Source organism: Plecotus auritus, assembly GCF_963455305.1.
Source record: "Plecotus auritus genome assembly, chromosome: 7".
Taxonomy (NCBI): Eukaryota; Metazoa; Chordata; class Mammalia; order Chiroptera; family Vespertilionidae; genus Plecotus; species Plecotus auritus.
In genome coordinates this window covers 37,865,194-37,889,147 of record NC_137774.1, presented here as the reverse complement: position 1 = coordinate 37,889,147, position 23,954 = coordinate 37,865,194, and the positions used below count along the sequence as shown (strand labels likewise).

At 47.6% G+C, this 23,954-nt stretch overlaps 1 pseudogene across 1 annotated transcript in view; it reads right to left on the bottom strand.

Moving 5' to 3' along the window:
- Positions 1 to 5,035, bottom strand: part of LOC308252543 (phosphofurin acidic cluster sorting protein 2-like) — a 60,235-nt pseudogene extending 55,200 nt beyond the window's left edge. Inside the window, exons 1-2 of the transcript in view lie at positions 5,027 to 5,035; positions 891 to 1,025 (exon numbers count right to left, since the gene is read on the bottom strand). The product of the transcript in view is annotated as a phosphofurin acidic cluster sorting protein 2-like (transcript). The remainder of the gene's footprint in view (positions 1 to 890; positions 1,026 to 5,026) is intronic.
- Positions 5,036 to 23,954: the final 18,919 nt, after the last annotated feature.

Here is a 23,954-nt window from a genome sequence, read left to right as displayed (position 1 = left end):
GAGAGAATCATCGATAGGCTGCCTCCTGCATGCCCCCTACTGGGGATCGAGCCCACAAACTGGGCATGTGCCCTCCGGACAAGGAATCGAACCATGACCTCCTGGTTCATGGGTCAACACTCAGCCACTGAGCCATGCCGGCCGGGCAGTGGGTGTAGGTTTGAGCAGTCCTGTGGCCTCTCATCCTGTCCCCTGTGTGGGACTGGAAATATCAAGACCCGTGCTAACCGGAAAGGGTAACAGCCAGGCTCAGATCAGATGCTGGACGTCAGTGCTGTGTGGACCAGCAAGCGCTTGGCAAACACATGACAACGGATCTTCTTTATGCCAGGCCAGCGAAGTGGCAGTCCCAGATCCCCTTGAATACTCCCAGGGACAGGGAGCTCGCTACTTATTTTAGCAGCTCATTCTGGCTAGAAAGTCCTTCCCTTTGCAAAGTCCACAGGGACTTGCCTCTAACTCCATCACACTGGCCCTGGCCAGGTCCTCGGTGCCCTGCCAGCTGGAGAAATCCTTGCGGAACCCCACACCAGCTGCTGAAGACAGCGACGACCTGTGTCCTTGCTCCTGTCATTCTGCCCTGGGCGCCTGACCACAGAAGGAGGCAGGTGGGAGCAGGAGTGTTCTTGGTTTGCACTGGCTCCTCCCCTGCTAACTCTTCCCCCAGCCCCAGACTCCGGGCCAGCAGGAGAGGATCCAGGTCAAGACACTCGCACTCACACTTCCTGATGCCCCTGTCCTCTGCCAACCCCTGCAGTGCCCCTGCTGGTCCTGCCACATCTGGCTGGCACTGGGCTCTGGGGTCAGGATCATGTGGATCTTGGACCTCTTCCCTTGTTTGTCCCGACCCTCCCGGCCACAGCAATCGGCAGCCGCCCTTGTGCCCGTACCTTGAAGGACTCCAGGAATCCCCCGTGGCCCCCATTCTCAAACTTGTACTCTTCAGGGCCAAGTCCCAGCATGGCCTGTGTGTGGGCATGGAGCTCATCATGAAGGTTGTCCAAGAGGGCAGCCCTCGTCCGGTCCTGGGAGGGAGGAGGGTGGAGTTTGTGGAGCAGGCACTGAGAGCAGAGGGGGCTCCAGATGCCTGGATGAGGACTGCTCTTGGGGCCAAGTGCATCTTGGTGATGGTGTGGACCTCAGGCCAGGCTGGGCTCCACGCTCACAAATGTCGCAATTGACACTACAGCTCAATGCCCAGCCCTCTGCTCTCTTCCCTCTGCCCCTTCTCGGTGGGCCGCCCCACCCTCCCAGCTCTACCTGACTCCTGGCCCGGCCCAGATCTCTACCCCAAGCTCCACATCCATATACCACTGCCCACTGCTCCTCTCCATCCAGATGTTCCTCCAGAGCCATCCATACAACCTCCAGGGGGCGCCATGCACCCAGATCGGGACTGGCCCTTTCAGTAACCCAGCCTGTGCAGGCACCTCCAGATCAGCAGTCCCTAGCACAGCTACCTCCCACAGGTGGGGGTGTCTCCGTGGTGCCAGCAGGCCAGTCAGCACTCACCTGTATACACAGGGCCACCTCCAGACATGCTTCTGTTGCTTCAGGAGCCCCCCTCCTTGAGATCCCATCATCCCGGTGGGTCACTCCTACCTCCTACCACAGTCTCCTACTAACCCCCCAATCAGGCCACAATCTTTAGGGACAAATAGGCAACTGTCTCCAAAATCTTCTTCTGTTCCACCTGCAGGAAACTCGGTACTTGTCCATGAGGTTGCCTCCTCCACCTCCTACTCTCACCATTTCATTAGCACCTCAGTGCTAAGACCATCACCTCCCTCCACTTCAGGGACATCCTGTCCTCACCATACTCCGCAGCTTGTCATCATTTAGGACATGTCTGACTTCTCCCCGCCTATGCCTCACTCTCCCCTTACTATTGTCCATTCCCTTCCCCTTCTCATTCCACCCGCTCTCAAACTCAGGAACATCTGCTTCCCCTCTCTCCTCCTCACCAGGACTGCTCAGGAACTATCATGCCTGGAACCATCATGCCAGGGCTCCCAGAGCTGGTGTCTGACTTGCTCTCTGCTCAGCCATCCCTGTTCCTGTCCTGGGAACCAACCTCCTGATGATCCCAGTAATTGCAACCCCACCCCCACATCCCTGACTGTATCCTGACTCAATTCTGTTTTTCTAATTCTTCACTCTGCCTGAAATGTCTCTCAATGCCTGGCTTACCTGGTTAACATCCTATATCTCCACAGACTAGAAATGGCAAGTTCTCTTAGGGACTCTCTTTGGAAGTGGACACACAATACTTCTCCATAGAGAAATGTCCTCTTCCTGTCACCCTAAGCCCACTTGTGCTATGGGAACCACATGGCATCATTGTCCTCATATATCTGTATTCCAATGAGAATGGTGATGGAAAAGACTTTACCATCACTGGTCTCTAGTACTTAGCAGTTCCAGCACACAGGACTTACTCTAAAACCATTTTTTGTTAAAATGTATTTGTTCAAATTCTGGTCCATCCCATCTACTGTTACCAGCAATACTAAATGTAAAAAGGCCCATGGCCTCTAAGGTAGACCTAGCAGCCTCCCTTTACTTCTCCAGCCTTTGTTTAATCTCACAATGCTTCCCTCAATTGCCATGGTGCATGATAAAGCAGGAAACAGTGGGTAGACAAATCCTTATTCATCTTCTGATTTGCTTTAGGAATCCCATCCTAAGGAGCCTTGTGTGTGATCCCCAGACGGGCTCGTGTTCTCAATGCTTGTGATACCAGGTCAACCCTAGGACTCATCACACCCCACTAGAATTTCCTTAATATCCCTGTCAGCCCAGAGAGGTGCTCACCTTGAGGGCATGGACTGTGTGCCTGGTCCAAAGCTTATTCCCATTTGTCCTGAGACATTGCAGCTTTTTGCAGGGCAAGGAGCCTAAAAGGGTGTTAGTGCCATCTCTACAGGGTGGTTTGGAGCACTGAAGAGGATTGGTGTAAAGGGAGAAGCCAGGCTGTCTCCACAACCTTGTTCAGCCTTGGGGCGTGAGAAAGAATTGCCTCTGGGATCTGGTGAGATGCAAGAGCCTCAGGAAAAAGCTCAGCTGAACCAGAGCTCAGGGGCTGAGGGCGGAGAAAGGCTCTGACCCCAGAAGAGATTTGGAAGCGGTGCCTGTGGAGGAGATGAGTGTGGACACCGGGCCCTGGCACATTCCCTGTCCCCTCTTCAGTGCTATGGGCCAACAGAGGAGATGCTCAGAATGCTGTTCATTGCAAGTGGAGCAGGGTGGAGTTTCTGTCCAGGTGCAGGTGGCAGTCCGTGTTCAGGAACTGCTTGCTGCTGGTTAAACCCTACAGCATTCTGCAACGTCGACGCCAGGGGGCACTAAGACCATATTTTGCCCATGTACTGGTGGGAGATGAAGTCAAACAAAATGTGGGTTCCCAGGGGCAGCCCTGACATAAAGGGTCCCTGCCCCAATGCTCATCAGTCAATTTCCCCCAAAGTCCCATTGTCCTGGGCCTCAAGAACATCACATTTGTAGAGCAGATGCTTCCTGAGAGACTAATTATTCCCAACCTATAAGTCATAGTAACACGCTGGAGGCCCAGAAGAAACAGACTTGCTCAAGGCTCTGAAGGTTTATAAAGTTAAATTTTATAGAATCTAAATTAAATTTATGTTTAAGAGTATTTCATTAAATTTTCTTTAAAATAGACTGTAGATTACTCAATAGTATGAGAAAAATAGAGTAACATTGTTAGCATATATAAAATAGACACAAATATTTTAAAACTGTATCTATAGGGCTTGTAGGAGCCCCATCTGCCATGGCAGCTGACATGCGCTCTGGCCCAGGACCTGGGACCACAGGCTTCCCAGGAGCTGAGGTGAGTTGCCCACAAGCTGCAGGTGGTTCCACATCTGGAAGTTCAGTGACGGCTGTGCCTGGAGCCTGCTCTGGCTCTGGAGAGGGCACTAGAGTTGGCATTTCCTCTTTAGGTGTTTCTTCATCTTGCTCTGAGCTGCTTCTGTAGATACAAGAAGAGAACATGTTACCACCATAACTGCCTTTTTTGTGCCTTTCTAGGAAGGGAACCTCCCATCTCCATCACTGAAGTCTCAGTTCAAGCCCCCACCCCAGGAAGTCCTCCAGACTGCAGGCCACAGTCCCTGACCTGAGCGATTCTGTGCTCCTGCCTAACCCAGCCTCTGGGAGTTCTTTCCTCTGTGGCCCAGCCCCATCCCCGCTCCATTCACCCACACTTCCCAAATCCACATGCACAGCTCTCTTTGACTCCCTCCCTTTTTTCTAGGAGAAGCCCTCACACCTCTGCCATCTTGCAGAAATCCCACCATATGTGGGAACCAGGGTGTTGCCACCTTCTCCAAGTCACAGTCCCCATACTCTCCTTAAGGCTCTGATCCAAAGCCCATTCACTTTTTCTGCTGGTCCAGAGATCCACTTTCTGCTTCAAAATATGAGAAGATGCAGGGATACTTCGAGGAAGAAGTCACATTGACTGTCCTGTGGACGCTACCTGCCGGTGCAGCCTAGTGTGACTGAGTCACTCCTGACTAGAAGGAAGCGCTGGAGAGCAGTCTGGGGACAGGGCATTTGCTGAATGAATGAGTCCAAACCAGCCTCATCTCAGATAGCTGGGTGAGCCTGGGGTCCCATTTCTCACCCCTATGATTTCTAATCGACTTGACCCACTACAGGGATGCATAATGGAATCTCCAATCTCTTTATCACAAGAGAAAATAGCTTAGCCTAAGGCCTGAGGAGAATCACAAATAAGGCAGAAGCTTCTTTAAGAAGAAAATGGCCAATTAGAACAACCATAGCCCCTCCAGCCACCTCTCCAGTGTCCAGGCACCCAGAGGGCCTTTTCCCAGGAGGAACCACCCCCCTACCCCCCTGAGTCCCTACAATAACCCTATAAGGCTGAGCCTAGGCTCTCCCATGTTCAGAGAAACAAACACTCAGAAAGATGTAGTGACCTGAAGACTCACAGCAAGCAGGTGTTTGAGTGGCCACTGTGCTGTGGAGGGGCAGGGCTCACCTGGTACATGGTTGGTCCCACACACGTTGGTTAGTAGCAAATGTTCTGTATTAACACAGAAGGGTGGGTGGGGACGATGGTGGGGCCGCTGCCCAGGAAGCTGGGCACCAAGTACTTGATCAGTTTGCCCAGTCACTGTTCCTGGGCAGCCTGCACTGTACATCCTTCTATTTTATTTTATTTTTGCCCTGTGAGGGTCAAGTTTATTTGGAAGCCTGAGTGAGTGGTGTTGGGGTCAATATGAAGGCCCAGGGCTGGGATGTCTGGCCTCCAGGTTGGGCTCAGGATGCCCCCCAGGGTGGCCAGTCCTTGGCCTCTGGCCACCCAGCTCTGAGTCTGGGCACAGGATGGAGCCAGCACCCTGGGAAGCAGAGTCCTGGCTCCAGGGAGGGCAGGTGGAGAAGGTGAGGACAGTTCTCCCTACGTGGGTCAGGGTCCAGAAAAACAGACTTGCTCAAAGCTCTGAGGGTTTATAGGGTTAAATTTTATAGAATCTAAATTAAGTTTATGTTTAGGAATATTTCATTAAATGTTCTCTAAATACACTCTATGTTACTAAATATCATAAAAAATACAGTAAAATTGTAAACACATGTAACATGAACACAAAACGTTTAACACTACATCTAAATAGGGGTGGGGGTGCCCTTTCTTCCATGGCAGTTGACAATCGCTGTGGCCTGGGTTCTGGCACCACAGGCCTCACAGAAGTTGGGTGAGTTGCTCAAATGCTGCAGGTGGTTCTTCTGCCTCTAGAAGTTCAGTGAAAGCTGGGCCTGGATCCGGCTCTGGCTCTGGAGAGGCCACTTGGGTGGCGTTGCCTCTTGAGGGTTTTCCTGATGTTGCTCTGGAATGGGTTCTGTAGATCCAAGAAGAGGACATGTTACCACCCTCACTGCCTTTTGTGTGCCTTCCAAAGGCACACTCACCCACACCACCTCCAGAGGCCTCTTCCTCCTCCTGTCTCGGCCTCAGTGGGCTCAGGTGCTCCCGCTGTGACTGGAGGTACTGGGCCTGGTTTGGCAGGTTAAGGACTGGAAAGTTGAGCTCTATGGAGGCCAACAGCATCATCAGGCTGGGAAATTCTGGAGGTGCTGGTCCAGCCAGATGCCCAGCGTGCAGGAGATGGCCCTGGGGAGAGAGAGAGGTGGGCAGCAGAGTCTGAGGTGTGCCCATTCCTTCCACACGGCCCTCCCAGAGGTCCTTTGCCTCCTGCTCCTGCCCACCCAGAAGCCAGACCGACTCCTTGTCCACCTTCAGTCTGGCAGTCCTGGCAGAGACGCGCCTGGTCACCCAGGAGGCGCTGGCAGAAAGCACTCCTAACTGACAGCTCTGGATCAACGAGGGAACCACCTGTCCCCTTCTTCAAAGGAACCTGACATGGTCTCTCAGAGTCCCTGTTTCCTCCCATTAGGACTGAGAGGGCTGGTGTCCACCTTGTTCATGTCATTCAATGGCACAGAGTAGGTGCTTCAGGAATACTGACCAATGAGCGAACAAACGAACCCCAGGGCCTTCCTATCACCTCAAACTTTGGCTCCTGCACCTACATGCTGCATAATTCACTAGCTGTGCTGTGTGGTTCTTTGCCTCCCACTGAAACTGAACTCCCACCTGCTGGGGTACACCTGACAAGCTGCCACTGAGAAGGTTCTACCAGATTAGTGAGCAAAATCCCGGGATAGCGGTGCAGGCAGGGCTGGGATTAGGAGCAGAAGGGTATGAATTTTCTGAGGGTCTGACTCTCTCAGTGAGCTCCCACTGCTCACCCACACCACCCATATCCACATGCACAGCTCTCTGATTCATGTCCTTTTTTCTAGGAGAAGCCCTCAGACCTCTGCCCTCTTGCAGAAAACCCACCATGTGTGGGACCAGGGTTCTGCCAGAACCTTGAATTCACAGTCCGCATACTCCCCTCCTGGCTCTGACCCAAAACTGACTCACGTTTTCTGCTGGAACAGAGGTTCACCTTCCTCTTCACAAGACAGGAAGATGCAGCCACAGGTAGAGGAGGCCAGGAGGACGTCACATCGGCTGTCCTGTGGACACCACGAGCCTGTGCAGCCTAGTGTGACTGAATCCGCTCCTGACTAGAAGGAAGCTCTGGAGTGCAGGCTTAGGATCTGCTCTGTGCACTGTATTATGGTCAGTGCCTAGAGATGAGTCTGTACCTGGCTGGGCTTCTAATATTTTTAATGAATGAATGAGCCCAAACCAGCCCCATCTCAGATAGCTGGGTGACGCTGGGGCCCCACTACTCACCTCTGGCATCTCTGATCTGGAGTCACCTGGGACAGGGACCCCTAATGGGATCTCCAATCTCTTTATGAAATGAGAAAAGAGCTTAGCCCAAGGCCCCAAAGAGAATCACAAATTTGGCAGAGCCTTCCTCAACAGGAAGAGAAAATGACCAACTGGCTCAATCACAGCCCCTCCAGCAGACCTCTCCACTGTCTAGGCACCCAGAGAAAACTTACCTGTAGGACCCCAGCCAGTCCCTACAATAACCCTATGAGCTGGCTCCCGGGATCACCGAGGGTTCAGAGGAACAAACACTCAGGGAGTGCAGTGACCTGAAGGCAAACAGCCAACAGGTGGCCTGGTGACCATGTGCTCTGGAGGGAGAGGGGCTCACCTGGTAAATAATTGGTCCCACAGCTGTTGGGTGGTAGCAAATGTTCTGTAGTAACAGACAGGAATGAAGGTGGGTTCCCTGCTCAGGAATTAGACCACTTTGTCCAGACAGTGTGCCGGGGCGATGAGCACCATACAGGTCTTTTTTTTTTTCTCCCTGTGAGGCCGAAGTTCATTGCGAAACTCCAGTATGTGGTACTAGGGCCAGTTGGCTGGTTGGCAGCTGGATCCTAAGGTTAAGCTGACTGGCCTCGGTGTTCTGCTCAGATGCCCGCAGTCAGAGACCAGCCCTTGACCTCTTGCCACCCAGCTCTGAGTCTGGGCACAGGCTGGAGCTGGCTCCCAGGGAAGCAGAGTCCTGGCTTCCAGGAAGGGCAGGTCTTCAAGGCCAGAACCTTCTCGCTAGGAATGTTGGGCATCCTGAGGCCAAAACACATCTCCCATGATTCTCCAGCTCAACACTGCCCTCCTGACTCCCACCTGCCAGAACGTTCTGGTTATTGAACAGAGCAGTGAGGAGCTCCCAGTGAGGGGCAACCCCCTTAGGTTCCAGGCTGTGAGAGCATTCAAACCCAAAAAGGTTTCCCTTTGGTTTCCAGGGTCTGTGTCTGTAGTAAACTGAACTGTTCACAGAAAAGCAGCTGGGTCCTTCTGGGCAAGGCCAAGGCAGGGTGAAGGGCAGGGGGAAGGGCAGGGCTAGAAGGTGGAACTGGAGTGTCCAAAGATGCAGACGGGGAAGTGCTTGACGTGGGAGGACCACTGGGCTGCCAGCTGGAGAAATGTTACGTCGTTCCACTCCACATCGTCGATGATGACCGGCAGCATGTTCTGCTGGTGCTTGGCCTTGCAAACCAGGCGACGGATGCCCTTGATGCACTGGCTATTGGACTCCACATCCTCGTCCTTGGTTTCCTTGGGCGCCTTCTTTTTTTTCTCCTTGGTGACCACTGTCATGGACATGGCAGGTGTTGCTGTGGCCTTGCTACTGCTGTGCAGCCTGCTGACCTGGACAGACTGGAAGAAGCACTTGAGTGTGTTTTTGGCGGTAGGCAGGTCTTTCTTCTCCATGACTCTCTTTGTGTGTATTGGCTGGGCTGCCGTCCAGTAATCCACCTGCAGCTCCATCATCTCTGCATGGACACTCTGGCTGCGGGAGGACAGGCCCCCACTCGTTGTCGGGGGAGAGAGTGTGTTGGATGAGGCCTTCCTGGCAGGGGTCGGAAACTCACTGGAGCATGAGGGGGCCGCATCACCTGAGTCTCCTGACATGGATGAAGATGGTTCCACTCTTCCAACCTTCACTGCCCCCACAAAGGGGATGAACTTCTTTGAGGACTTCTCGTTGGGGCGCTGCTGCTTAGACATGAGCATGGCCTCTGCGATGGGCAGCAGGTAGACACAGTTGGCCCCCGCGACGTATTCTGTGATTCTCGACACAACGTCCTGTGTGTCCTGCAAGGTGTTCAGAGACTCCAGGTTGTTGAACATGTCCCACCAGTACAGGTCATGGAAGAAGTTGTAGTAGCGGCAATCCATGGAGCCCAGGTAGCTGGCCAAGGGGTGGGAACCCAGTGGGATGACCAGGAAGCGCATGTAGTCTAGCCATTGGGGTGGCTGGTGGGACAGCTGCTCCACGAAGACCCCCAGCACAGCGCTGAAGTAGGGCTGTGCTCCTGCCACCGCGATCTTCACAGGTGTCAGAGCCTGGGAATTGCAGTTGCAGTATCTCTGCATCCAGGAGACGATGATGCTGAAGGCCTCCTGGACGTCATCTGTGGAGCAAGTGCACACCACGGGCAGCGTGTGCCCCTGCAGGATGTCCGAAAGTAACTGGCCCTGCCATTCTGAGATGTTAACCAGGATGATGTTCTCAGGCAGCTTATCGTGGGAAATGAGGATGTTGTTTAGCTGGTCACACACGGGCTTCCTGGGGATCTGCCGCTGTCTCTGTGGTTCTGGGTCCTCGTTGTCCGGTCTGTTGCACCACTCATTCAGGGATGTGCTGCAGCCCCGGTGGCCAGACTGCTTCCTCTTGGACCTCCTGGAGGGGATGCCTAGAGACTTGGTGAAGCGCACTATGGATGGCAGCTTCCTGGTGAACCAACCCCGGGCGGAGGACTCTGCCTCCCGGCTGTCCTCCAGCTGTGCCAGCTGCTCCCCAGGGGAGCGAATTCTATGGGCCATTGAGTCAGAGCCACTATCACTTGACGTGCTGTCAAAGTATCGCCTGAGCTTGGGCTTTGGGGTGCTGGGGACGCTGATATCGTTCTCCATGTCCAGGCTACTCTCGCTTGAGCTCTCCACAATGTCATACCGACGGTCCAGGGCCTTCTCCACTTTGGGGACATGTCTCACAAGGGCCTGTTCTGAGGACACGACCTTCTCCGACACTTGGGCCATGAGCATAGATGCCACGGCTTTCTGGTGGTAATTCTGTTGCCAGGTCATGCACCTCCTTCTTACTATCAGGTTCCCTTCCTCAAAGTTCTTCTCCTGGGACTGCCTGTGGGCAGCACTGTAGCTGGCCACCTGGTGAAAGAATCTCTCAGACTGGCCGGCAGAGTCGGTAGGCGAGGTCTGGGCCGTGGTGCTGGCCTGCCTGGCACTGGCCTCATGATCGATGGGCTGGCTGGACAGGGAGGCCATCCGGATCTTGTCCACCTTAGTGGTGGGTGTGCTGTAGGCCACCAATTTGGAGTCACTGTGGCTTGGCTGCTTGCCTCCCGGGGAGCACGTGTTCTCAGGCAGGTGGGCCAGACTCAGAGGTTCCTTTCGGATCCTGGCGCTGTGGAGGCCCCACATCTCCATCTGCAAGCTAGAGTCTGACAGGCCTTCGATGCATGGCCTGAGCTTGGGATTGGGGCTGCTGAGGACACTGTGATTGTCCTTCATGTCTGGGCCGCTAGACAGGCCTTTGAAGTATGGCCTGAGCTTAGGTGTGGGAGTGCTGAGGACGCTGTCATCGTCCTCAATGTCTGGGCCACTGTCACTGGGGTTCTCCAGCATGTCATACAGGAGGTCCAGGTCCTCCTCCACCTCCGGGACATGCTCCCCATGGTCCTGCTCAGGGTCCAGGACCTCCTCCCACACTTGGACTGTGTGCAGCCATAACAGGACTTTCTGGTGGTAGTTCTGTTGCCCGGTCATGGTCCTCTCTCTCACTACCGGATTCCCCTCATTGAAGTCATCCTCCTCCTGGTCCTGCCTGTGGGCATCATTGGAGCTGGCCTCCAGCTTGGAGAAGAAGTCCTCACACTTGCACTCAGAGTAGTTATCCGAGGACTCAGCCTTGGGACTGGCTTGCCTGGCGCTGTCCTCATGGTCGATGGGCGGCCTGGACAGGGAGGCCATCCGGATCTTGTCCACCTTGCTGGTGGGTGTGCTATAGGACACAAATGCATTGTCACTCTCACATGGCTGCTTGCCTCCCAAGGCCCACACATTCTCTGGCATTTGGGCCAGACTCAGAGGCTCCGTTTGGGTCATGTCACTGTGGCTGCCCCACATCTCCGTCTGCGAGCTAGAGTCTGACGGGCCTTCAAAGTATGGCCTGAGCTTGGGCCTGGGGATGCTGAGGACGCTGTCATCATCCTCCATGTATGGGTCACTTTTCCTGGGGTTCCCCATCATGTCAGACTGACGGTCCCTCTCTGACACTTTGGACCTGTGAAACAGCGCCAGGACTTTTCGCTTCAAGTTTCCTCGTATTGATCGCCGCTGCTTCTTTGGCTTCCCCTTCTCAAAGTCATCCTTGTGCAGGTCCTGTCTGTGCTTTCTACTGCAGCTGGCCTCCCGCTCAGAAAAGGAGCTCTCATCCTGCCCCCCGGTGTAGTTACCTGCGGACTTGGCCTTCGGGCTGGCCTGCATGGCAACGTCCTCATGTTCGATGGGCTGACTGCACAGGGAGGAGATCCAGATCTTGGCCACCTTGGTGGAGGACTGCTTGACACTGCTGTAGAGGCTCAGCATCTGGCCACACTTGGGGTTTTGCTGTATGACCTCAGCCATGTGGATGGCGCCAGTGGCCAGTGTCTTGTAGCGCACGGCAGTCCTGTTCTTATAACGCTTCCTCTGCTCCAGCATGACCTGCAGCTTGTTGCCTTCTCCCTTGAGGAAGTGGGAGTACTGCAGGGAGAAGGTCAGTGCCAGGCCGGTCTCCACTGGTCCACTGGGAGGCAGCACAATCTCTTGGGACCTCAGGATGCCCTTGGAGTCCTGCATCTTCACAGAAATCACCACAGAGTTGAGGTCTTTTGCCAGCTCCTTGAAGATCACTAGCTTCTTTAAAGTGAGACTGCACCACCTGGGCACGCAGCCGGGTCTGGAGCAGTCCACCGCCCAGATGGCGAACAGCTTCTGGGGTACCTGTGTTTTGAGCACAGTGGATGTGCTGGCCAGGCCCACAGTTCGTGAGGAAGCTGCAGCTGCTGGCACCTTACTGGTCCTTTTCCTACTCAGGGTTGATGGTTTGTCCTCCTGTGGTGGGACAGAGGAGGGACATGATTGGTGACAAGAGGTGGGGCATAAGTGATCGAGTGTGGAGACACAAAAAGTGGCCACTCGCTAACCTGTGATTAGGTCAGGGAAGGCCTGGGTGGTGGTCTTTTAAACTCAGAGACCTGAAGTTGTCACAAAGGATGTCCTAAAGTTAAAACTTTTTAACTAAAAGCAATTTATGGTGGGTCGCCATGTGCTAGGCTGGAATCCTCTCTTAAAAAAAGTCAATCTTTACCTTCACTGAACATGCCTTTAACTTAACTGAACATAGCTTTAGAATGTCAAAGGAATTTTCCTTGTTCTGGACACTCTGTGCTCTGTGGAGACCACAAATCCCCTCATTGTTATTGAGTTCATTGTTGGCTGTTCTATCCTATATCCACCTATGGAAAGAAGTATGTGTCTATCATTTTACTTTTTATCCAATCTATCACCAATGGATTTCATGCAACCCACATACATCTCCACTTTTGACTGTAATATCTAAAATAAGGTGAAAACTGCCATTCTCCAGAGCATTATTTCAATCCATTGAGATTTTGCTTCAAGGCAATTGACAGTTTGGCTCAGATAAAATCGCAACAATCGTTCACAGTTTTGACTGCTTCTTACATTGACATTTACTTGGCACAATACAGCAGGATCCCAGAAAAGCTTGCCCAGCACCACCCTGCAGACCTACACCTGGTGCTGGGATACAGCAAAGGGCCCATTGACCCACCAGTTCCCTGCCCGTTGGGTGAACTTGTGTGAGTTGTCTCTTGGATCCAGGCCCTTCCCTTGCTTGTGCTGCTGACTTTATTTGAGCCATATTTTTGAATACTCTTGGTGGAACTAAGGTTAATGGTTGACAGATCCCAGGCTAAGGAGAGACAGGAGGAAAAATGGGCCTGGTTCTGTGTTTTCTAGTGGAATTGCCTTTTGAGAGACTGGGGACAACACCTTGGCTGTATAAATGAGAGATGATCTGGTTCACCTAGGAAGATAAAGGGGCACAGCCTCCTAGCTACACGAATTTCAGGTGTTCTTAGACAACTGAGGATCTTTGCAGATGTGTCAGAGGTCATTCCTCACAACATGTCCGAGCCCCGTAGGGAAACTCCAACACAACTGTAACTAAACCAAATCGCTCTTCACGGGGAGCACTAATAAGGTGTGGTCCATCTGCACTGGTAGCCCTTCTGGTTGTTTTACACAGCAGGGAGAGAAACCGAGGCACAGAAGAGGGTTGAATGAGACTCTAGGGGATGAGCATCGTGCAGCTCAACCCACAAAGCAACACACTTCAACCCACTACATCACACCCTAAAAAATGTGCTGAGACTCTGCAGACACCAAACAACAATAAAAACAACAGCAGCAAACAAACCTCTAGTTAACATGGGAAGTTGTGCCTCCACGGCTGGGAATTCCCAGACTCCAGCCCTCATTAATATCCCTGATAGGGAGCCTTGACTTGCAAGTGCTTTACAGAAATAGGAAGATTTATCTAGAAAATATCAACTATAAAGTGACCAATACACAGTTGTCTTTGCGTGCCTAAGTTAATTTTTCGCAGGGAAAAAAGAAAAACTAGAAAAATGCCGGCCTGAAAATTAAACTGATTGAATGAATAGGACGCATATCTTGATTTGGAAATTAGAAACTTCTAAGGAGAAGCACCAATAAACTCTCCTTCAAAAAGAAATTAATAAGAAATTAAGATGGCGGCATAGGTAATCACCTATACTTGCTGCCTCTCACAACCACATCAAAACCATGACTAAATGGCAGAACAACTACCACCCAGAACTGCGGGAAAGCTGGCTGAGTGGAAGTTCCACAACTAGAGAGGTGAAGAAAGCGCATTGAGACCAGTAAGAGGTGCAGAGGCGAGGAAAGTGCTGGCACCTGGATGTGCTGCTCTTTAAACCAGGAGATAAAAGCTCCCGCTTGCTCTGAACTCCAGTTCCCGGCGAGACTCTGGGGGACCCAGGTACATACGGGGTGAAAATGGACTGTCTGGCATTGGGACAGGAACGCGAGGGCGGCTTACTCTTAGAGATGCCCGCAGCAATCATTGTTCCTGCATGGGGGGCGCAGGACTCAGAGAACCTGGGAAGTTCCAGTTCAGGGCAGCCATTGCTGTTTGCTCTGTCCTGGTGATTCTCAGAGACCCCGCCCCATGCCATTTACAACCCCACCCAAGCTGTGAGCAGCAGCTTTTGCATATGAATGGCCTGTCCTTTTGCCTAAAAGGAACTACAGCTGGGTCAGAGAGACCCAGAGATTCCAAAAGAAGGCCCACCACCTGGCAGCAGCAGCGGCCTTGCTTCACAGCTGGGCCTTGTCTGGGCACTTCCAAACCCCATACAAAGAGGAGGAATCTGCAGATGTCTCTGTAGCTCCTGCTGGGCGGCCCCAGACAATGACTGACCTTGCACCTCCTTGGAGATCCAAGAGCCAGTGTACCCAGTGGTCAGAGTGAGACCATACTGGATTACAACTCTTCACATCCCTAAGAGACACACACTCAAGGAGCAGACTCAGTGAGCACCAAAGCCCCACGGAAGCAAGTTCTGCCCCATAAGGGTGTGTCCTGTGCAACAGATCTTCCAGTGTAGACACAGCTGGTCATCACAGCCTATTGGCCTGGAGGTCAATTCGTCCCAGTGATATCAACAGCAATCAAGGGTTAACTACAACAAGGCTGCGCAAACAGCCCCCAAAGGGGTGCACCAAGAGTGTCCACCTCGGGTGACTGGGGAGGCTGAACCACTGAGCCCTATAGGACAATAACCACACAAGGCTACTCTATCAACTCAAGTAGACTTAGCAGCTACCCAGTACATAGAAACAAACACAGGGAAGCAGCAAAATGTGAGGACAAAGAAACAAGTTACAAAGGAAAGAAATGAATAAAAACAAAATACTGGATATAGAGTTCAAAGCCACAGTTATAAGGTTACTCAAGAATCTTCTAGAAACCTCAGAGAAGTTTAGTGAGAACCTCAAGGATATGAAAAAGGACCAATCAGAAATAAAGTATACACTGACTGAAATTAAGAATAATATACAGAGATCCAACAGCAGACTAGAGAATCCCAAGAATCAAGCCAAAGATTTGAAATACGAAGAAGCAAAATACACCCAACTGGAAAAGCAAAATGAAAAAAAGAATCCAAAAATATGAAGATAGTGTAAGGAGCCTCTGGGACAACTTCAAGCATACCAACATCTGAATTATGGGGGTGCCAGAAGAAGAGAGAGAGCAAGATATTGAAAACCTATTTGAAGAAATAATGACAGAAAACTTCCCCCACCTGGTGAAAGAAATAGACTTACAAGTCCAGGAAGCACAGAGAACCCCAAACAAAAGGAATCTAAAGAGGACCACAACAAGACGAATCACAATTAAAATACCAAGGGCAAAAGACAAAGAGAGAATCTTAAAAGCAGCAAGAGAAAAACAGTTAGTTACCTACAAGGGAGTACCCATACGACTGTCAGCTGATTTCTCAACAGAAACTATGCAGGCCAGAAGGGAGTGGCAAGAAATATACAAAGTGATGAATAGCAAGAACATACAACCAAGATTACGCAGCAAAGCTATCATTTAGAATTGAAGGTCAGATAAAGAGCTTCACAGACAAGAAAAAGTAAATGAGTTCATCACCACCAAACCAGTATTATATGAAATGCTGAAGGGTATTCTCTAAGAAGAGAAAGAAAAAGGTAAAGATAAAAATTATGAACAACAAAGTGACAACAAATATATGTCTATCAACAAGTGAATCTAAAAATCAAGTGAATAAAAAATCTGAAGAACAGATAAACTGGTGAATATAATAGAATCAGGGGCATAGAAAGGGAATGGACTGACAATTCTCGGGGGGGGGAAGGAGGTGTGGGGGGTGCGGGAAGAGATTGGACAAAAAGCTTATACCTATGGACAAGGACAATGAGGGGGGTGGGGGTAAGGGCATGGGGTGGGGTGGGAACTGAGTGGAGGGGAGCTATGGGGGGAAAAAGAGAAACAACTGTAATAATATGAACAATAAAGATTTATTTTTAAAAAATGAAATTTCAGAGATTATCTCTGAACTCTCCTGAAGCTAATAAATGCTAACACCCCATCTCCCCCTTCTATAGCACTTCCACTCCATCTTTTGCTCTCTGAGCTTCCTTGTCCAGACATGTTCTTTCCCTTCCCTTCTTCATTGCTCTTCTGTCTCCTCCACTACCACTCCCTACTGACTTAAGGGAAAATGAGAATAGGAATCCTACCAGCTCTCTTTGGAGAAAAGCTGCTCTCAGCCAGGGAGGAACCAGCAATTGTTCTCGATTTTCTCTATGGCCCTGATTGGTTCACAAAGAAATTTCACTGTTAGAACATGTAATCCTGGCTATTCTAACCTATCCCAATTAATATACTCCTGGTACCTGGGAGCAAAAGCAACAGAATTACTAAATAAGGTTGTAAGAAAACTCCTGTAGAGAAGTCTGTCCACTTTAAGGATTATAGGAAACTGAAATAGGATTTAGAAAAAGTAAACAAACACAAACAAGCATAGGGTAGCTCCAAGTGTGTTTCACCTTCTCACTGATACTTTGGCAGAATTTTAAATTATCATTAAAAGGGAAGCCACTGCCCTAGCCAGTTTGGCTCAGGAGATAGAGTATCGGCGTGCAGACTGAAGGGTCCCAGGTTTGATTCTGGTCAAGGGCACAAGCCCAGGATGCGGGCTCTATCCCCAGTAGGAGGCGTGCAGGAGTCAGCCAATTGATGATTCTCTCTCATCATTGATGTTTCTATCTCTCTCTCCCTCTCCCTTCCTCTCTGAATTCAATAAAAATCTATTTTAAAAATGGGGGGAGGGGAGAAGCCACTAAGTACCCTGTATATACTACGGTTGCTTTATTTGTTCTTAACCGCGCCCAATTGCTTTCACCATCTAAATAAAGCTTCCCTACAAATGTCTGTTTTTTAATCAAAACCTGTTTCCTTCCAACTAGGGAATGTTATGGGAATATATATATTTATATATTTATATGGGTTGCTTATCAAATCTTCCCCAATTCACCTGTTAAATGAGTGGGGGTTTTTCTTTTTAATGAAATCAGTGATGCTTATATATGCTTTTTCCAGAATAGTTACATATATACTCAGAATAAGTGAACCAGATACTGAACCAAAAGTGAAATTAATGATTTTAAAGGAACTTTGCAGGAGGAAACTAAGCTTGAGATTGACCGAACGTTTGCTAATCATCTTTTCTTCATTATTATCTTCCACGAGAGCCTGAGAGATGGCTTCACAGGGTACCCACCCTACTCAGAATGGCCCCAAACAGCCCAAACACCTGCCTGTAACACTTGGCTTGCTCTTTTGTCTCTCTATAAATGGGGAACCAGCCCACAGTGACTTGAGAATCCTCTTTTGGGGTACATATTCACCAAATGGGAGAAACTTGATCCTGAGTCCTTCAAGAAAGAATCCAACCTTCATTTGTTACCCCACCTACCTGGTCCCAATATAAAGTGGGTGATAGAGAGGTTTCACACCATTAATTTCAAGACTATCTTGCAGCTAGGACCTGTTTTGCCATTCCCAAGGGAGATGGACAGAGGTTTCATATACCTGAAAGCCTTTATTCCTCTCAGAGGTATGTGCTTTCTGGAAACTAGAAAAATGTATCCAAATAGAAAGAAACATTCAAAAAATGAGTGAATGATTTGGTCAGTCCCTTGCCAACATTTGAGTGGCAACCCAGTCCCTGAAGTATTGAAAATGACTATCCTTGTTTCACAAATGAAGTTTTCAAGGGGCCAGAGGTTTGGCTCTAGAAACAATTCAAAGCCCATCAACTCCTTTTACCTTCCCCAAACCTCCCCTATTCATTTCAGAGGCTTGTAGATAATTGGCTTTATGCAACCAAAGTCCCAGAACCTTTGAAGTGGAAATACCTGAGTTCACCAAGACCTCTTGTCTGGGCCATTTTTATAAATACAAATCTCTGGAAGATATGTCTTATCCCAATAGAAAAAAATATCTTACCCACCTACACAAATCACTTTAGCTTATTTCAACTATTTCTTTCTAACTTAGTAAGTTTTAATGAAAGTTATAGAATATCTAGATATTTTGAAATAACATGAAATACTGAAACATTGATTGCTAGACAAGTCTTAGGTTCCCCTGCTTTTGGGTTTTTTATTACAGGTCTGTAAAATTGATTTGGAGCTGTTGATGTAATGTTTTGTGCTTTGTTGAAGGTGTGTTTCTTTTTTTTTTTAACTTATTTTGTGTGTTTTTTTGTTGTTTTTTTAATTTAATAAATCTTTATTGTTCAAATTATTACAATTGTTCCTCTTTTTTCCCCATAGCTCCCCTCCACCCGGTTCCCACCCATCCTCTGTCCTTACCCTCCCCCACTGTCCTCATCCATAGGTGTACGATTTTTGTCCAGGCTCTTCCGTCACCCCCCACACCCCTTTTCTCCCGAGAATTGTCAGTCCACTCCCTTTCTATGCCCCTGATTCTATTATATTCACCAGTTTATTCTGTTCATCAGATTTTTTATTCACTTGACTTTTAGATTCACTTGTTGATAGATACGTATTTTTCATAATTTTTATCTTTACCTTTTGCTTCTTCTTCCTCTTCTTAAAGAATACCTTTCAGCATTTCATATAATACTGGTTTGGTGGTGATGAACTCCTTTAGCTTTTTCTTATCTGTGAAGCTCTTTATCTGCCCTTCAATTCTGAATGATAGATTTGCTGGGCAGAGTAATCTTGGTTGTAGGTACTTGCTCTTCAAAACTTTGAATATTTCTTGCCACTCCCGTCTGGCCTGCATAGTTTCTGTTGAGAAATCAGCAGACAGCTGTATGGGTGCTCCCCTTGTAGGTAACTAACTGTTTTTCTCTTGCTGCTTTTAAGATTCTCTCTTTGTCTTTTGCCCTTGGCATTTTAATTGTGATTGTCTTGTTGTGGTCCTCTTTAGATTCCTTTTGTTTGGGGTTCTCTGTGCTTCCTGGACTTGTAAGTCTATTTCTTTCACCAGGTGGGGGAAGTTTTCTGTCATTATTTCTTCAAATATGTTTTCAGTATCTTGCTCTCTCTCTTCTTCTGGCACCCCCATAATTCTGATGTTGGTACACTTGAAGTTGTCCTAGAGGCTCCTTACACTATCTTCATATTTTTGGATTTTTTTTTCTTTTTGCTTTTCTGGTTGAGTGTTTTTTGCTTCTTCGTATTTCAAATCTTTGACTTGATTCTTGTGAACCTCTAGTCTGCTGTTAGATCTCTGTATAATATTTTTTATTTCAGTCAGTGTATGTTTAATTTCTAGTTGGTCCTTTTTCATATCCTCGAGGGTCTTGCTAAATTTATTGGCCTTTTCTAAAAAATTCTTGAAAAACCTTATAAGTTTTGAACTCTATATCCAGTCGTTTGCTTTCCTCCATTTCTTTCTTTTGTGATCTGTTTCTTTGTCTCTGCATTTTGGCTGCTTCCCTGAGTTGATAGAGTGGCTTTGTGTGCTAGGTGTCCTATAGGGCCAGGGCTCAGCCTCCCCAGTTACCTGAGGTAGACACTCTTGGTGCACCCCTTTGTGGGCTGTGTGCACAATCTTGCTGTATTTAAGCCTTGATTGTTATTGGTATCACTGGGAGGAATTGACCTCCAGGCCCAATGGCTGTGAGGATCAGCTGTGTCTTCGCTGGGAGAACTTCTGTGCTGGAGACACCCTTATGAGACAAGACTTGCAAAAGCCTCTGTGCTCAGCTTGGATGGGGCAGAGTCTCAGGGCAGAGCAGACAGCATTGGTTTCCCGTCAGCCCTGCCCTAATAGGCCCCTGTGTCTCAGTGTCCCATGGTAATCGCTGCAAGCACCTCTGAGGGAAAGCCGCCCTCAAGTTCCACCTGCTGCCAGACAGTCCAGTTTCTCCCTGAATGAGTCTGGGTCCCCAGAGTCTCTCCCGGACCTGGAGTTCAGTGCAGTCGGGAGCTTTTGTCTCCCTCCGGATTGAAAAAGCCAACTGCGTATTCAGTTGCCCGCCCTCACCACGCCCATGCGCCTTAGTACCCCTGCCTTCCACAGTTCCTCTGAGTCTCAGTATACTTTTCTCTTTCCTGACAGTCCAGTTTCACCCCTTATGAGTCTGGGTCCCCAGAGTCTCGCCCGGAACTGGAGTTCAGCGCAGTTGGGAGCTTTTGTCTCCCTCCCGCTTGAGAAAGCCAGCCACACACTCAGTTGCCAGTCCTCTCCGCACGTGCGTCTCAGTACCTCTGCCTCCAGCAGTTCCTCTGAGTCTCAGTGTGCTTTTCTCTACCCTTCTAGTTGTAGAATTTTCACTCAGCCAGCCTTGCTGTGGTTCTGGATGATGTCCATTTTGTCTTTTAGTTGTAGTTTTGAAATTGTTGTGCAAGGCAGCAGTTTAGGTGTTTACCTATGCCGCCATCTTGGTTTCTCCTCCCAAAGGTGTGTTTCTTGAACGTGAGATTGTGATTAAAATATGATCATCAACATCAATCTAAGGAATGCTGGTTGTTCACTTTTGTGCTTATCACTGGAAATTAAGGCTCCTAAGAGTTAAAAGTTCCAGTTAAGTTGGAAGAAATTATATAGTTGTGCTAATAGAAGGCTTGAGGTATAAGGAGTCATATTTGAAGGAAAAGCACAAATGTAATTTTCTCTAAGTATAGTGATTTCTGAATGTGTAAGAAGGTTTGTGAAAGTTCATGAAAGTTTTGTAAAAGGGGGTACAGGCTATAAACTTTTGTGAAAGTTTTATATAAAATATTCTTGTATTTTCTCTGAAAAAATTATGTGTATAGCCTTTATGTGATATGTTTTCATCTATGTGATATGTGTGGTGATTTTTCAGCCTCCAGATGTCATTAGTAGGATATAAACTTTTACCTAAAAGATTAAATACTTATGTAAATTAAGGTGAATTCTGTAGTCTGGACAAAATATTTAATATTAAAACTGTTTGTAAGTATGATTCATGTCTTTAGAGTTATTACCATAAGCCTATGTTTGCTTTACTTAGATTTACAAAAAGTACAAGGTATAATCTTTTGCATATGTATATTTGACAACCTTCCTAAAGTTCCCATTTTAAGAGACTTTTTTTAAAAATATATAATTTATTAATTTTTTACAGAGAGGAAGGGAGAGAGATAGAGAACTAGAAACATAAATGAGAGAGAAACATTGATCAGCTGCCTCCTGCACACCTCCTACTGGGGATGCACCTGCAACCAAGATACATGCCCTCGACCGGAATCTAACCTGGGAACCTTCAGTCCACAGGCCGATGATCTATCCACTGATCGAAACTGGTTAGGGCTTAAAAGACTTTTTAAACAAAAGATGGCTGTGTTGGCAAGGATGCAGAGAAAAAGGAACTCTTTTGCACTGCTGGTGGAATGCAGACTGGTTCAGCAACTGTGGAGAACAGTATGGAGTTTCCTCAAAAAACTAAAAATGTAACTCCCACTTGACCTAGTGATCCCACTTCTAGGAATATATCCCAAGAAACTAGAAACACGAATCAGAAAGGATATATGCACCCCTATGTTCATAGCAGCACAATTCACCATAGCTAAGATTTGGAAACAGCCTAAATGCCCATCAGCAGATGAGTGGATTAAAAAACTGTGGTACATCTACACAATGGAATACTACGTTGCAGTAAAAAAGAAGGAGTTCCTACCATTTGCAACAACATGGATGGAGATGGAGAGCATTATGCTAAGTGAAATAAGCCAGGCAGAAAAAGATAAATGTCACATGATCTCACTCATTTGTGGAATATAATCAATGGAATAGACTGATGAACAAGAACAGATCCAGAGACTGAGAAATGTCGATCAGAACCTCAAACCTCAGGGAAGGAGAGGGTCGATGGGATAAGGGAGAGAGATCAACCAAGGACTTGTGTGCATACATATGAGCCTAATCAATGGATGCAGACAACAGGCAGGTGGGGCATGAGTGGGGGGTGGGAGGTAATGGGGGAATAAGGACACATATGTAAAAAAATAATAATAAAAATAATTTTTTTAAAAAAAGATGGCTTTGAGTTAATTCCAATGGGCCCTGGAATACCTCAAGGATATATTCTCTCTCCTTATTAAAGGGCCATTGTTGAACTGAATTAGTCCTACTTAATATGCTTGAAATTACTTGAGAAGCTTTGCCAAATTAAAAAATGAAAACAACTGTGCTATTTGTGTACATATATTTTTATTAAAATGGATGTTCTAATGATTTCAACCTGTCCTAGGAAGGAACATAGAAAGATTCAAAGAAAAGTTCAAATTGGAAACTCTCAGATGTAACAGGGGTCTTGGTGTCAGCGACACCAGGCCAGCCAAGAGGGATGGTTCCCTATGAGGGCATCTGGCAGTGGGACTCTGGTTATTTGTGGCTCAAACATTGGAAGTTTATGAATTATACCCAATGCTCAATACAAGAAGCCATGGACAATGTTTTAAAATCTTACATTTTATTTGTTCTTTTTATATTGAAATTGTATATTGAATCCAAATATATACATATACTTATATATTTTCATATTATTCTCTGTCATTTTATAGTAATTATTATTTTCCAAAAATTATTGCCTTGAAATGTTATAGTTTACAAAAAAAGCAAAGTTTTTTATCAATTGCATTACAATCAAAACTATAACCATGCCACTTTGTTTTGTCATTCGTAGTTATTGTTTTATTCTAATGAATTTTCAAATATGTTACATCTTTAGAAAAATCCATGAAAAGGACTCTGAATTACTCTAAATTACAGGTTTCTAAGCAGGTCACATCTTTGAACTGAATGAAAAAGTATAGAATTCTAAGGAATAACTGAATTCATGAAAATACTGGCAAATAATCAGGATAAACAAAAAAAAATGGGTATGGAACTAAAGGAAGTGAAGATGATTATTGTTGTTATGACTCTGTTTAAAATACTGCTGATTTTTAAATCTTTTTGATTTCCAAATGTAAGGGAAAATAAAAGCAGACATTCTATATTACTATCAATGACTCACTAAGGTTATAGGCCTGAAATGAGTGACATTCATTTCATAGTACTCCCAAGAGACAAAGACTTTAAAGACCAAAACTTACAACCAGGAGATTTTTATTTATTGAAACATTAATTAAAGACTCTCTCCAATGTGGAAAAAAGGGTGTTACCTTATCAGATGCCCTACCACAAATGGACATCTGTCTCTGACACTGGCCTCCATCCACCATGGAGATTGAAGACTTTTCAAGGGTGAGAAACCACTGGCCATGGGGGCTGACAGCTATCCCAAGAAGTCAACAAGGCCTGGATGCTCACAAATTACTGCTGCTCAAACCTTGTTATTCTATCTCCTAATTGTTATTGATTAAATGTACATCAACTGATTTTATATTGTTATTACCCTCTTTATGGTTTCCTAATGGAAACAATATCTGTCTCCCCAGGCCCCTCCCTTATTACACATGGAAAGTTGAATTTGGATACCTCCTAATTTTTCCCATCTACTAGACAATGACATTCTGATGATCAGTTATGATAACGAAAGAGTAGAGAGTCTTAATTCATCTGGCCAAACATAGCATAAGTACAAGTGACAGTGGATGAAGGAGGAAAACATATACTTAGCTTAATGAACCATTATGATAATGCATGCAAAGGGTTTTTTGGTTGGCTGAGATGCTTATTCCCCTCAGTCTAGCACTAGATATTTTCTATTCCTAAATGGTGTTACTGCTTTAATACTGTTGCTTTTGTTCTTGGTATGGA